Raw genomic sequence first — 16,547 nt, 5'->3', positions numbered from 1 at the left:
AGCCACTTTTCATATTTAACAAACTACTGCCTGCTGTATTTCCTGTGATCTCAGCTTTCCTCTTCCTCTCATATGGTCACATGTAACATTGACTCCTTCACTTCCGTCTCTATTTTCTTCTTGGCTTCTCTAAGTGTAAAACTTGCAGTTCCTCCTGCCAAATGACTTTCCAAGGCTGCGTCTAGGATATGCCAAGCCAACTCAGGCTCAGATTCCTTCCCATATTATCCTCAGATTTCAGTGACCATAAATCCCTTTGCCCTTAACACGTATCCAAGAAACTGGAATAGGAGCCTTACATAAAAACAAACAAATAAATAAAAACACATTGAGGGCAAGAATTCAAAAAATTTCTCTGGGCACAGCCTCAAGCAGATGATAAATTGAATGTTTTTAAGAACTATATCTCATTTAATCTTTATAAAAGGTTCTGTGATATCTGTAATTATTTATATATTACAGATGAGGAGCTTAAGTAATTTTTTCATGACATCAATAAACCCTCAAGTATGTTTATTTTGTTTGACTCCTTGGAAATTAGACCATTGTCTTATTCAGCTTGACTGGTGTTAAAAATACCATACACTGAATGGTTTAACTGACATATGTTTACTGTTCAAAGTTCTGGAGGCTGAGAAGTCAAAGATCAAGGTGGCAGCAGATCTGGCTCTTGATTAGGACCTTCTTTCCTTCTAATGATGCTCACCGTCTTGCTGTATCTTCACAGAGTGAAGAGAGGAAGCTCTGATATTGCTTCTTCTTATGAGTGCTACTCTCGTTATGGTGGCTTCAACCTCAAAGTGAAAGAAAGTGAAGTCAGTCAGTCATGCCCGACTCTTTGCAACCCCATGGACTGTAGCCTACCAGGGTCCTCCATCCATGGAATTTTCCAAGCAAGAGTACTGGAGTGGGTTGCCATTCCATTGCCACCCGAAGGACCCACATCCTAATATCACACTGGGAGTTAAAGTTTCAACATATGAATTTGGAGGAGTCACATTCAGTCCGTGGCAACTGTGCTCTGCTTATTTTAAGTTCAGTCGTGGCTGTGCTTCTTTGACTGACCCTGTTCTTGTGCAGTTTGCTTGCCCTTAACAGGAATTGTCCTAGTTTACATGAATCATCTATCACTGAAAATATAGAGTAAGCCCTGGACTAATTAAACTGATGGCATCCTGCTCTATAGATAAGCTTTTCCATGAGTGTGGTTGATGGATGAGAGAGAGAGACTTTGGGAATTTAATGTTAAATAATTTAATAAATAATAATTTATAATTTAATCATTATAACTTAATAAATAATTAAAATAATAATTTAATAAAATTTAATAATTTGCCTTATTTAATAAATAAGGAGACATTTATTTTGGATTGCAGACCTCCACCTTCTATCTTATTATCCAGTCTCACAACTCTTGGATTCTTAGCATCAGATGGCCCTCAGTCAAGAATTTTCATTCAAGTTATTAATTGATTTTGGAGGCCATGTGGTACTTGGGTGTAAAGTAGTTTCTGGGATCTAAGAGTCTGGCTTCAAGCTCCATTTCTACGATCTATTAGATCCATGAGTTTACATAGTACCTCATCTCAGGCCATTGTTTCATCATCTGTTAACTGAAGATACTAATAGCATCTGCTCCACAAAGTTGTGGGGAGGATAAAAGGTATAAAACTCATAATTTAGTTTGAAATAATAATTTGCTCTGAATAGAGGCTACAGTTCCTCAAAGTTCTCACAAGACCATACATTTTGGCATTTGATGAATCTTATTTTATTTGAATATTAAGCAGGAGACAAGTTTCCCATACAGTTGTGTGCTATTGAAATGCTTCTTTTATCTCTAGAAAGCAATTCTAATTATGGTAAATTTATAGACTACCTGGGAATTATAATCAGAAATGCTTAAACACTTAGCTGGCCTGGTATGTTCTGCCTTGATTCCTCCTCCAATCTGCAAAACTGTATCCTATAAAGCTTCAGTTCAGTTCAGTCGCTCAGTCGTGTCCCACTCTTTAAGACCCCATGAATCGCAGCATGCCAGGCCTCCCTGTCCATCACCATCTTCCGGAGTTCACTCAGACTCACCTCCATTGAGTCCATGAGGCCATCCAGCCATCTTATTCTCTGTCGTCCCCTTCTCCTCCTGATCCCAGTCCCTCCCCGCATCACAGTCTTTTCCAATGAGTCAACTCTTCTCATGAGGTGGACAAAGTACTGGAGCTTCAGCTTTAGCATCATTCCTTCCAAAAAAATCCCAGGGCTGATCTCCTTCAAAAGTCTTCTGCAACACCACAGTTCAAAAGCATCAATTCTTTGGTGCTCAGCCTTCTTTACAGTCCAACTCTCACATCCATACATGACCACAGGAAAAACCATAGCCTTGACTAGACGGACCTTAGTCAGCAAAGTAATGTCTCTGCTTTTGAATATACTATCTAGATTTGTCATAACTTTTCTTCCAAGGAGTAAGCGTCTTTTAATTTCATGGCTGCAGTCACCATTTGCAGTGATTTTGGAGCCCAAAAAAATAAAGTCTGACCCTGTTTCTACTGTTTCCCCATCTATTTCCCATGAAGTGATGGGACCAGATGCCACGATCTTATTTTTCTGAATGTTGAGCTTTAAGCCAACTTTTTCACTCTCCTCTTTCAGTTTCATCAAGAGGTGTTTTAGCTCCTTTTCACTTTCTGCCATAAGAGTGGTGTCATCTGCATATCTGAGGTTATTGATATTTCTCCTGGCAATCTTGATTCCAGCTTGTGTTTCTTCCAACCCAGCGTTTCTCATGATGTACTCTGCATAGAAGTTAAATAAGCAGGGTGACAATATACAGCCTTGACGTACTCCTTTTCCTATTTGGAACCAGTATGTTGTTCCATGTCCAGTTCTAACTGTTGCTTCCTGAGACCTGCATACAGGTTTCTCAAGAGGCAGGTTAGGTGGTCTGGTATTCCCATCTCTTTCAGAATTTTCCACAGTTGATTGTGATCCACACAGTCAAAGGCTTTGGCATAGTCAATAAAGCAGAAAGAGATGTTTTTCTGGAACTCTCTTGCTTTTTCCATGATCCAGTGGATGTTGGCAATTTGATCTCTGGTTCCTCTGCCTTTTCTAAAACCAGCTTGAACATCAGGGAGTTCATGGTTCATGTATTGCTGAAGCCGGGCTTGGAGAATCTTGAGCATTACTTTACTAGCATGTGAGATGAGTGCAATTGTGCGGTAGTTTGAGCATTCTTTGGCATTGCCTTTCTTTGTAACTGGAATGAAAACTTAGCTTTTCCAGTCCTTTGGCCACTGCTGAGTTTTCCAAATGTGCTGGCATATTGAGTGCAGCACTTTCACAGCATCATCATTCAGGATTTGAAATAGCTCAACTGGAATTCCATCACCTCCACTAGCTTTGTTCGTAGTGATGCTTTCTAAGGGCCACTTGACTTCACTTTCCAAGATGTCTGGCTCTAGATTAGTGATCACATCATCATCATGATCTTGGTCGTGAAGATCTTGAGTAGGCAAACAAACAAACTGACAAATACCCTGTTACTTTCCAGACCCCAATATTCTCATTTGTGTCCGAGGGACTTGAACTAGAACCTTAGTAGAATATAACAAATGTAGCTTCTGCTTTAAAATTCTTACATATCTATGATGATGATTATGTTTCCAATTGTGTTCATATTTAACAAACATATCTTTATTTACTTGTTATCACTTTATAAAAAATAATTCTAAAATGGGTATATAGTTAATTGGGCTTAATTTTTAAAGTGCTTTCAAAGACAAAAGTTAAAAATTGTTTCACTTTAGGCTTGAGTCATTTTACATTGTAAATCATAGTTTCTGGTGAATTTAACTTTGGTGCCAAGACCATGTCTTTGGATCAGTTTCACAGAAGCATGTGAGAAGGCTGATGTGTGGGAGTGACTGAAGTTTTTGCGCATAGAAGAAACTGATTCCTGGGTGTGCTGAGAGATGTTGCAAAGTGTCTATTGTGCAGTGGGGCTTGCTGAGAAAGAGTACAAAGGCTCCTACCATTCTTGGGGCCATAAGGCTTTATGCACTGCAGCAGACATTGGGTCTTATTCTCTCAAGGAGTCTTAAATTCTCTCTTTTAAATCTAAATATTTGCATGGCTCCTCAATTGTGCCATTTTTCTTAATTTATTGGCCTGCCTATTTCTAACATATGATAAAAAATATTTTAAAAGATGTATCCTATTTTGTTACAACCACAAGCTACTGTACTCTCTCTTTCTCTCACCATCAAAGCTCTTGCATGCACTGTAGCACCAGAGTTCACTGCTGAAGAGGGAACATGTTCTCCCAAACTTTCATTCTTACAGCTTACATGCTAGGAACTTTCTTCCCACCATAAGTATTGAGAAGACAACTTCTGCTTCCATCCTTTCACTCACTTTTCCTTAGCAGAGTAACAGTTAGAACTCCAGATATCTATTGGGTAGAATTAATGCATCAGCTGATTGATGCTCACCTTAACCCTTCACCTTGTGTGGGCAGGAGTAGAGTAGAGGTGTGGAGGAGGGGGTCAATATTAAATCCACAGATTCACTGTTCTCATTAAAAGGATCCCGAGATTTAGACTGGAAACTTCCCAGAGACTGGACAAGGAGTACTCAGACTTATATTTCAGAATCTGCATGAAATGGTCCTAAACTGCATTAAAATCTAAGACACTGTGTTGTTTAAAGAGTTCTGTGTTTGAATAAGTAAACTCTTGTGCTTCAAAGACACCCAATGCTTTCCTTGCATTTTACCTTTATTTAAGATATTTCTTCTCAACAAGTTTCACTTCTAAAAGTAATTTGGACATTAAATTTCTGTATTTTCTAAACTATAGTGGCATAAACTCTTTCTCAATCAGAATTATTACCTTTATTCTATATTTTAATTCACATAACTGTTTTTTACCTACAAAACTAAAAGCTTCTTTTGGTTATGTGTTTGTTTTATAAGCTTCTTGAATACACAGGACCTATAATTTGTTCATTGTATCCTTAAACGTGCTTGACTTAGTGCCTTGACGACAGTAAAAACTCATCATTCAGTACTTAATTGTTATCTGGGAATTAAATTTTAATGCCTGAGAGTTCATTCAATTCTAGCTGAGAAAGATGTGGATCAGGAAATACCACCTTTCTTTAGACCAGACAGTCCAAGTTTTGATTATTTATCTCATTTTTTCCTGACCAGTCTTTCTGCTAATGAATAACCAATATTTATCAATCTCCATATCCTCAGACTGGAACATCACTTTCATATGAAGTGAAATTGTGAATAAATCTACAAAAACTCAAAGATTTAGCCATGTTGCCATACTAACTTTTTTTTTTTTTTTTTTTTACATTCAGGGACAATAAAGGGCTTTGGTCAGAAAAATTACTACTAGTCTAAGTTCCCTGCCTTCTCCATTCTCCCTTTCCCCTCGGTGTTTTCTTTCCATTCCCTGATGCTTTAATTCCACTCATTGGCCCTTGCTTTTCAGAGTCTCTCACTGTATTATTATTTAATACAGAAAGAGAAACACCAATACAGTATATTAACACATATATATGGAATTTAGAAAGACAGTAACAACAAGCCTAAATCAGTTCAGTTCAGTAGCTCAGTCGTGTCCAACTCTTTGCGACCCCATGAATAGCAGCACGCCAGGCCTCCCTGTCCATCACCAACTCCCGGGGTTCACTCAAACTCATGTCCATCTAGTCAGTGATGTCATCCAGCCATCTCATCCTCTGTCGTCCCCTTCTACTCCTGACCCCAATCCCTCCCAGCATCAGGGTCTTTTCCAATGAGTCAATTATTCACATAAGGTGGCCAAAGTATTGGAGTTTCAGCTTTAGCATCAGTCCTTCCAAAGAACACCCAGAGCTGATCTCCTTTAGAATGGACTGGTTGGATCTCCTTTGAGTCTAAGGGACTGTCAGGAGTCTTCTCCAACACCACAGTTCAAAAGCATCAATTCTTTGGCACTCACCTTTCTTCACAGTCCAACTCTCACATCCATACATACCCTATATACAAAACAGCAAAAGAGACACAGATGTAAAGAACAAACTTTTCGACTATGTAGGAAAAAGCGAGGGTGGGATGATATGAGAGAATAACATTGAAACATGTATATTACCATATGTAAAACAGATGACCAGTGCAAGTTTGGTGCATGAAGCAGGATACTCAAAGCTGGTGCTCTGGGACAACCCAGAGGGATGAGGTGGGGAGGAAAGTAGGAAGGGGGTTCAGGATGGGGGACACATGTACAACCAAGGCTGATGCATCTCGATGTATGGCAAAAACCAAGACAACATTTTAAAGTAATTAGCCTCCAATTAAAATGAATAAAATAATAACAAAAAGAAAAAACAACTCTCAAGGGCCATGCTTCCTAGGTGTGCTCCCTTACTATTGTCACCTATTGAAATCATTCTAGGCCAGGGAGAATTTTTTGTTTTTGTTACATAAATTAATCCATTTATTATAGGCTAGCAATATTATCAAATGATGGCACTTCTACTGGTCCTTCAGTTCCTTCAGTCTTCTGATGGCATGCTTCAGTGTGCCTACAGAAGTGGTGTTGTAGGTCCAGGCACCTGCGGCTACTGTTTTCATGCAGGAACCACAGTGCCAAATGCCCATACCTCATCTCTTCATCTTTGTTTTGCCACAGAAGAAGCAAATGTACTTGGTGTGCTAGCTGATTTCAATTTTCTTCACAATTTTCCCAAGAGAGGTATCATAACAAGTCTTGTATTTGCCCATAATTCAACCTTCTTGATTCATTTGCCAGGTCTGAGCCCAGAGAATTGGAGAGCATTTTCATTTCAATATATCATGCAGTTTATCCTGCAGAATCTTTTCCCCATGCTTCACCTGTAGAAATAGTTGAAGAGATCAATAAAAATAAAAATAAATCCAAAACATATTAAAATTAGTGTAATATTCTTAGAGAAGTGGAAACTGTGTGAGATCCTTTCTGAAAGGAGGAAAGCAGAGGATAGAACTAAAGGGAAAGCCACAGCCTTGGATCAGTGGTGGAGGAGTCTCCACAGGAAATATGGAGTGAGCTCTTTCCTGAGTGGTGGGATTTGGAGCAGGGGAAGGACAAGAGCAGACAGCCATGTCATGAGTTGTGGTGCGAGAGTAGATGTCACACATCGGTCACTGATCTGTTCCATTGCCACGGTTCTGTGATAGCAATGTGGCTGGTTGCCTGAAGGAGACAGTATACACTCTAAGATAGCTAACTGATAACAGAGCAGCTCACCAGGTACTGGTGATGTTTGTGAGAAATAAAAGGGCAACAAAATCAAATCTTTATTATTGAGTTTAACCTGTTCTTCCCTTTTTTGATTATATTATATAATGCAAGGCAAATCAGAACCTCTGGATCATTTTCCCAAGAAAGCAGCCTGATCCAAAGATGTAGTAAATAGATGTACAGGATATTTCAACTACAAACGTGGTGACAAAATCAAGGCTCACTACAATTTGTGAAAGAAGGACAATGCACTTCCACAAATAAAATAGATTATAACCAAGGTAAAAAAGTCAACAACTAATAGACACAACATCTGGGAGGTATCAGAGATAATGTTTCATCTAAAAAACTGGGATCAAGAAAATAGATCTTATAATTGATAAAAAACAAAAATATTCAGTGAGTGTCATGATATAAAAAATGAGCACAGCAGACAAAAAGTTAATGATATGGAAGGCCTTAACTAGTAATTGTTAAAGAAAGTTTCACGTAATGTTAAAGAGATTGTGATTGTGTAAAGAAGAGTAACAAGAGCTAGGAAGGAGCCATTATCATTAAGGTAGGTCATTACTCACATTTAGGAAAAATAAAAGTCGGGAAATAATATACACATATTTAGTGATTCTTCATTCTCATTATTTAAATATATATTTAAATAAATTATGTATTTTACCATATATTTAACAAGGTAGCAGACTATCACTGGGGCTTCCCTGACAGCTCAGCAGGTAAAGAATCTGCCTTATAATGCAGGAGACACAGGAGATACAGTTTCCATCTCTGGGTTGGGAAGATCCCCTGGAAGAGGAAATAGCAATACATTCCAGTACTCTTGCCTGAAAAATCCCATGGACAGAGGAGCAGATCAAGAACCAAAAGAAGAAAATTATTCAGGGACATGGACTTCCATCTTCCACTGGTGAAAATTTTGCCAGTTTTGAAATCACCAGCAGAGAGTTTGAGAAGTTCTTTTGACATTCATGGGAGGCTATATGATCAAAATATTAATGGTTGGCATGCAAAGCTCACCATGGGTAGAATTCTTGGTAAAATACCAGTATATTAAGTTATCCATAGAACAAATCTCAAGAAATTCTAAAGGGTTGAAATCATAAACAATATATTCTCTATCATAATAAAATTAAGCTGGAAACCAACATCAAATAATTAAATAGATATGCTTCAAATTAAGGTACACACACTGAAGTATCAAAAAATCATTGAATAACTCAAAATGAATGCCAGAAAACACTTTGAGCTGAATAATAATAAAAATATTACATGCCATAACTTGCTCAATCAGTGATTACAGAAAATTTTATGTAATCAATTGTGTACATATTTTTAATATTCTCATTTCCCCTAGTTTTATTGAGATATAATTGACATATAGTATTTAATAAGTTTAATGTTATGTAATGCATTTATCATACATTTATATATCATGAAATGATTGACACTATAATATTAGCTATCACCTTCATCATGTTATTAAAATTTTTTGTGGTGAGAATATTTAAGATTTGCTCTCTTAACAAATTTCAAATACATACTACAGTACTGTTGAGTACATTAGATCCTCAAAGTATTTGTCTTATAATTGAAAGTTTATACCCTTTCACCAGCATATCTCATTTCCCCATTTCTCAGCCTCTGATAATCACCATTCTACTGTCTATTTGAACTTAATTATTTTAGATTCTATATATAAGTTCTATCATACACTATTTGTCTTTCTCTGATGGACTTATGAAGGTCCATCCATATAGTCAAAAATGGCAGTGTGTGTGTGTGTATCCATGACATCTTCTTTATCCATTCATCTGATGATGGACACTTGTGTTGTTTCCATATCCTGAAAATGGCTATTGTGGAAAATGCTGCAGTGGACACAAAGATACCTATAGCTCTTTGACATCTAGATTTCATTTTCTTTCAGTGTATACTCACATGTAGGACTGCAGGGTTACATAATAGTTCTATTTTTTTAGCATTATGAGGTGTCTCCATACTGGGGATAACATTTTATTGTGGTTTACATTTACATTTTTCTGATGATTAGTAATTTGAGCAACATTTATATTAGTTAAAAAAAATCAGGGAAAGCTATAGTTCATCTATTACAATTAATACATAAGTTTAGAAGAGTTGCTGGATACAAGACTAATATACAAAACATAATTGTATTTCTATAATTGCAAAAGAGTTATATAATCAAATTAACAGTAAATATTGAGAAATAATAAAGACTGGAAATAAATCTAACAAAACATAGGTAAAGTTTCCACCCAGAAAGTAAAACATCACTAAGACAAATTAGATACCTTACTTAAATAAATGCAGAAATCACCCATCTTTATGGAGTAGAAACTCTAAATATTGTAGAAATGTTGAATTTGTCCCCATTAATCTTAACACTCAAGATAATGAAAATTTCTTAGATTTTGAAAAGAACTTGAGAATCTGATTTTTTATTAATTGTAACCTTTTTACTTTGAATTAGGTATAGCTGATAAACAATATTGTGAGTTTCAGGTGAAAAGTGAAGGGACTCAGCCATATATATAATATAATATAATATAATATAAATTATATATATATATTATATATATACACACACATATATCCATTCTCCCCAAACTTCCCTCCCATCCACATAATAGTAAGCAGAGCTCCATGTGCTATATATTAGGTCTTTGTTGATTATCCATTTTGAATATAACAATGTGTACATGTGTATCCCAAATTCCCTAACTATCCCTTCCCCCTGGCAACTATAAGTTTCCATTTTTCAGACTAATCCTTGTTAGTCACATCATTTGCAAACATTTTCTCCCAATTTATGGGTTGCCTTTATGTTTTGTTTATTGTTTCCTTTTATGATCAAAGGCTTTTGAGTTTAAGTAAATCCCATTTGTTTATTTTTGTTTTTATTTCCATTATTTTGGGAGATGAATTGAAAAAGATACTGCTGAAATTTATGTCAGAGAGTGTTCTGCCTACATATTCTGCTAGGAATTTTACAGCGTTTGGTGTCACATTTAGGTTTTTAATCCATTTTGAGCTTATTGTGAGCTTGTATCCGACACAAGCATATGTGCTCATCTTCTCCTGTGAGAACTCCAAAATTGCAATTAACTGTTGAACAGCCATCGACAGGATAATTCTGGATCCCACCAAAAAAGGGTACCCCTCACCCAAGGGCAAAGGAGAAGTCACAACAGAATAGTAGGAGGGGGAAAACTGAGTTTAGAATCAAACCCCATACCCACCAGTGATGCTTGAAGGGCTCAAACAAAACCTTGTGCACACCAGGACCAGAATCCAGGGACCCCACAAGAGACTGAGTCAGACATGCTTTGAGTATTTGAGTATCTTCTGTGGAGGCATGGGTCAGCAGTGGTCTGCCATGGAGACAGGGACTCTTGCTACAGCAGATCTGGGAGGCATGGTGTGAGTCCCACCAGAGAACCAATGAGCAGAAAACCTACAATCGGAAGGTTGCAAAAGTTCTAGGGCCCACAGTAGATTTCCCTACCTGGGGATCCAGCAAAGGAGCTGAGAACCCCAGGGAATTTGACTGTGAAGGTCAATGGGATTTGATTATAGAACTTCCACAGAACTGGGGAAACAGACACTTGGAGGGCACAAACAAAACCTTGTGCACAGCAGGACCCAGGAGGAAGGAGCAGTGACCCCATAAGAGACTAAGTTAGACTTGCCTGTGAGTGTCCAGGAGCCTCTGGCAGAGGGGTGGATTGAAAGTGGCCTGCCATGGAGTCAGTGTCACTGATTACAACAGTCCTGGCATAAGTCCTTTTGAAGAAGTTTGGCCTCAGGCCAAACTACAGGAGGGAAACACAGCCCCACCCGTCAACAAAAAATTGGATTAAAGATTTACTGAGCATGGCCCTCCCTATCAGAGCAAGATGCAGATTCCCCCACAGCCAGTCCCTCCCATCAGGAAGCTTCCACAAGCCTCATCCTTATCCATCAGAGGGGAGACAGAATGGAAACCACAATTACAGAAAACTAACTGAACTGATCACATGGATCACAGTCTTGTCTAACTCAGTGAAACTATGAACCATGCCTTTAAGGGCCACCCAAGATGGACAGGTCATGGTGGAGAGTTCTAACAAACAGTGGTCCACTGGAAAAGGAAATGGCAAACCACTTCAGTATTCTTGCCTTGAGAATCTCATGAACAATATGAAAAGGCAAAAAAATATGACACTGAAAGATGAGCTCACCAGGCTGGTAGGTGCCCAATATGCTACTGGAGACGAGTAGAGAAAATGCTTCAGAAAGAATGAAGGGACTGAGTCAAAGCAAAAACAATGCCCAGTGGTGGATGGGACTGGTGTTGGAAGTAAAGCCCAATGCTGTAAAAAACAATGTTGCATGGGAACTGGGAATGCTAGGTCTATGAATCAAGGTAAACTGGAAGTGGTCAGACAGGAAATGGCAAGAGTGAACATTGACATTTTAGAAATAGGAGAACTAAAATGGGCTGGAATGGGCAAATTAAATCAAATGAGCATTATATCTATTACTGTGGGCAAGAATCCCTTAGAAGAAATGGAATAGCCCTCATAGTCAACAAAAGAGTCCAAATGCAGTGCTTGCATGCAATCTCAAAAAAGAATGATCTCTGTTTGTTTACAAGGCAAATCATTCAATATTACAGTATTCCAAGTCTTTGCCCCAACCACTAGTGACAAACAGCTGAAGCTGAATGGTTCTGTGGAGACCTAAAAGAATGTCTAGAACTAACAGCAAAAAAAAGAAAACAATGTCCTTTTCATCATAGGGGACTGGAATGCAAAATAAGGAAGTCGAGAGATACCTGGAATAACAGGAAGTTTGGCCTTGGAGTTCAAAATGAAGCAAAGTAAAGGCTAACAGAGTTTTATCAAGAGAATGTATGGATCATAGCAAACACCCCATTTGAAAAAGACAAGAGACATCTCTACACATGGACATCACCAGATGGTCAATATCAGAATCAGATTGATTCTTTGCAGCCAAAGATGGAGATGCTCTACACAGCCATTAAAAACAAGACCAGGAGTTGACTGCGGCTCAGACCTTAAACTCCTTATGGCAAAATTCAGACTTAAGTGGAAGAAAATAGGGAAAACCACTAGACCATTCAAGTATGACATAAATCAAATCCCTTACAATTAAGCAGTGGAAGTGACAAGTAAATTCAAGGGATTAGATTTGATAAACAGAGTCACTGAAGCTCTATGGACAGAGATTCCTAATATTGTACTGGAGACAGTGATCAAAACTATCCCCAAGAAGAAGAAATGAAAAGAGGCAAAATGTTGCCTGAGAAGGCCTTACAAATAGCAAGGAAAACAAGAGAAGCTAAAGACAAAGGAGAAAAGGAAAGATATATCCATCTGAACTCAGTTGCAAATAATAACATGGAAGATAAGACAGCCTTCCTAAGTGATCAATGTAAAGAAATAGCAGAAATCAATAGGATTTGAAAGACTAGAGATCTCTTCAAAAAATTAAAGGTACCAAGGAAACATTTCATGCAAACATGTGCAAAATAAAGGGCAGAAATGATATGGACATAACAGAAGCAGAAGATATTAAGGTAAGGTGGCAAGAATGCACAGAACAATTCAAAAAAGATCTTAATGTCCCAAACAACCATGAAGGTGTGATCACTCACTGAAAGCCAGATATATTGGAGTGCAAAGTCAAGTGGGCCTTAGGAAGCATTACTCAAAATAAAGCTAGTGGAAGTGATGGAATTCTGGATGAGCTATTTCAAATCCTAAAAGATAAGGCTGCAAAAGTGAAAGATGATTCTGGCACTCAATATTCCAACAAATTTGGAAAACTCGGAAGTGGTCACGGGACTGGAAAAGGTCAGTTTTCATTGCAATCCCAAAGAAAGACAATGCCAAAAAATGTTCAAATTACCACACAGTTGACACACCTCACATGTTAGCAAAGTAATATTCAAAATTCTCCAAGCCAGGCTTCAACAGAGACAAATTTAGAAAAGGCAGAGGAACCAGAGGTCAAATTTTCAACATCTGTTGGATCACAGAAAAAGGAAGAAAATTCCAGAAAAATATCTGCTTCATTGACTATGCTAAAGCCATTGACTGTGCAGATCACAACAAACTTTGGAAAATTCTTAAAGAGATGGGAATACCAGAACACATTACCTGCTTCCTGAGAAAACTGTATGCAGGTCAAGAAGCAACAGTTAGAACCAGACATGGAACCATGGATTGTTCCAAATTGGAAAAGGAGTACATCAAGGCTGTATATTGTCACTTTGCTTATTTAACTATGCAGACTACATCTTGTGAAATCCTGGACTGGAAGAGGCATAAGCTGGAATCAAGATTGCCAGGAGAAATATCAATAATCTCAGATAAGCAGATGACACCACCCTTATGGAAGAAAGTGAAGAGGGACTAAACAGTCTCTTGATGAAAGTGCAAGAGGAGAGTGAAAAAAACCGACTTAAAACTCAACATTCAAAAAACAAAGATCAAGTCATCCAGTCCCATCACTTCATGGCAAAAAGATAGGGAAACAGTGACAGACTTTATTTTCTTGGGCTCCAAAATCACTGCAGATGGTGACTGCAGCCATGAAATTAAAAGACACTTGCTCATTGGAAGGAAAGCTATGACCAATCTACACAGCATATTAAAAAGCCAAGACATTACCAACAAAGCTCCATCTAGTCAAAGCTATGGTTTTTCCAGTAGTCATGTATGGATGTGAGAGTTGGACTATAAAGAAAGCTGAGCACAGAAGAATTGATGCTTTAAAACTGTGGTTTTGGAGAAGATCCCTAGAGTCCCTTGAACTGCAAGGAGATCAAGCCCATCAATCCTAATATCCTGAATATTCATTGGAAAGACTATTGCTAAGCTGAGGCTTCAATACTTTGGCCACTAGATGCGAAGAACTGGCTCATTGGAAAAACCCTTGGAAAGATGCTGGGAAAGATCAAATGCAGGAGGATTAGGGGATGCCAGAGGATGAGACAGCTGAATGGCATCCCAGATTTGATGGACGTGAGTTTGAGCAAGCTCCAGGAGTTAGTGATGGACAAGGAAGCCTGGTGTGCTGCAGTCTATTGGTTTTCAAAGAGTTGGACATAACTGAGTGACTGAACTGACCGGAACTGAGGTTTTTGTTTTTTGTTTTTTTGTTTTTTTTGGTATGGTGTTAAAGAATTAACTAATTTTGTTTTATTTTTATTTTTTGAAATGTAGCTGTGCAGTTTTCCCAGCAGCATGTGTTGAGGAGAGTATCTTTTCAGCATTGTGTGGTTTTCCCTAATTTGTCACAGGGTAATTGACCATAGGTGTATGGGTTTATTTCTGTTTTTTCAATCTTGTTCCATTGACTTTAAAATATATATGGAAATCAAAAGACCAAGAAGTTTCAATTGTAAAACTATCAGGTAACTTGGGAGGTTTAAGTTAAGCTAAATATAAATATAAAGTAATTAAGACAGCATGATTTGGTTCAAGAATAAACAGTCTAATGGAACAATTGAGAAGGAAATGGCAACCCACTCCAGTATTCTGGCCTGGAAAATCCCAAGGACAGAGGAGCCTGGTGGGCTGCCATCTATGGGATTGCACAGAGTCAGACATGACTGACATGACTTAGCAGCAGCAGCTAATGGAACAAAATAAAGAGCTTAGAATGTGTACCACGCATTTACAAACATTCCTTTAGTGGCAAAGTTGGCACTACAGAACAGTACAAAATAAAGAGCAATTTCAATAAATAAAATAAGTAGAATATAGAGTCAATTGAATATTTACATAGAAACTAAATGTAAATTTGACTATAAGCTCATGCCATACACAATAAACTGCAGATCAGTAAGACATTAAAATGTCTGGAAGACATCAAACTTACCTTTGTTACCTTGGAATAGCAAAAGAAAGTAAAATGATTTAAAGAGCATAGATGTAAATGAAAATATTTGCTTTCTTATTACAATAACATCTATTTATGAAAGGCATCAATAAATGGGTTGAATTCAATTTATACTGTGGGAAAAGAGATACTGGAACAACAAAAAACTGACAAAAATTCTATAGCCAAAGTATGTGTATATGCATATATTCTTCAAAAATGAACAAAATTGATAGAGAGTTAAAAGAAAAATAGCAAAATACTTGAATAGCTACTTTTCGAGACAATGTCAAAATGGAAAGCAAATACATGAAATTATGCTCAAATTCGTTAGTAATAAGAAAAATGCAATGAAAACATAATATGATACCATTAAATAACACTACAATATCCAAAAATAAAAATGTAAAATATATAATGTTTTTTCCTTTTTTTATTCTCTAAAATTTAAGTGTTAATATTAAATTTTTTCAGGAGATTTGTCTGGTTTTGGTTTTGGTTTATTGACATTCCCTAGAATAGGGACAATTTTTGGAGGTTCATTGAAAAAACAAGAGAATTCTTGAAAAACATTTATTTCAGCTTTATTGATTATGCCAAAGCCTTTGACTCTGTGGATCACAATAAACTGTGGAAATTCTGAAAGAGATGGGAATACTAGACCACCTGACCTGCCTCTTGAGAAACCTATATGCAGGTCAGGAAGCAACAGTTAGAACTGGACATGGAACTACAGACTGGTTCCAAATAGGAAAAGGAGTACATCAAGGGTGTATATCGTCAACCTGCTTATTTAGCTTATATGCAGAGTACATCATGAGAAACGCTGGGCAGGATGAAGCACAGGCTGGAATCAAGATTGTTTGGAGAAAAATCAATAACCTCAGATATGCAGATGACACCACCCTTATGGCTGAAAGTGAAGGAGAACTAAAGAGCCTCTTGATAAAAGTGGAAGAGGAGAATGAAAAAGTTGGCTTAAAGCTCAACATTCAGAAAACAAAGATCATGGCATCTGGTCCAATCACTTCATGGCAATAGATGGAGAAACAGTGGCAGACTTTTATTTTTCTGGGCTCCAAAACCACTGCAGATGGTGACTGCAGCCATGAAATTAAAAGACACTTACTCCTTGGAAGGAAAGTTATGACCAACGTAGACAGCATATTAAAAAGAAGAGACATTACTTGCCAACAAAGGTTTGTCTAGTCAAGGCTACGGTTTTTCCAGTGGTCATGTATAGATGTGAGAGTTGGACTATAAAGAAAACTGAGTGCAGAAAAATTGACACTTCTGAACTGTGGTGTTGTAAAAGACTCTTGAAAGTCCCTTGAAATGCAAGGAGAC

This window comes from Capricornis sumatraensis, chromosome 21, assembly GCF_032405125.1.
Source record: "Capricornis sumatraensis isolate serow.1 chromosome 21, serow.2, whole genome shotgun sequence".
Taxonomy (NCBI): domain Eukaryota; kingdom Metazoa; phylum Chordata; class Mammalia; order Artiodactyla; family Bovidae; genus Capricornis; species Capricornis sumatraensis.
Note: the sequence above shows the minus strand (reverse complement) of the source record.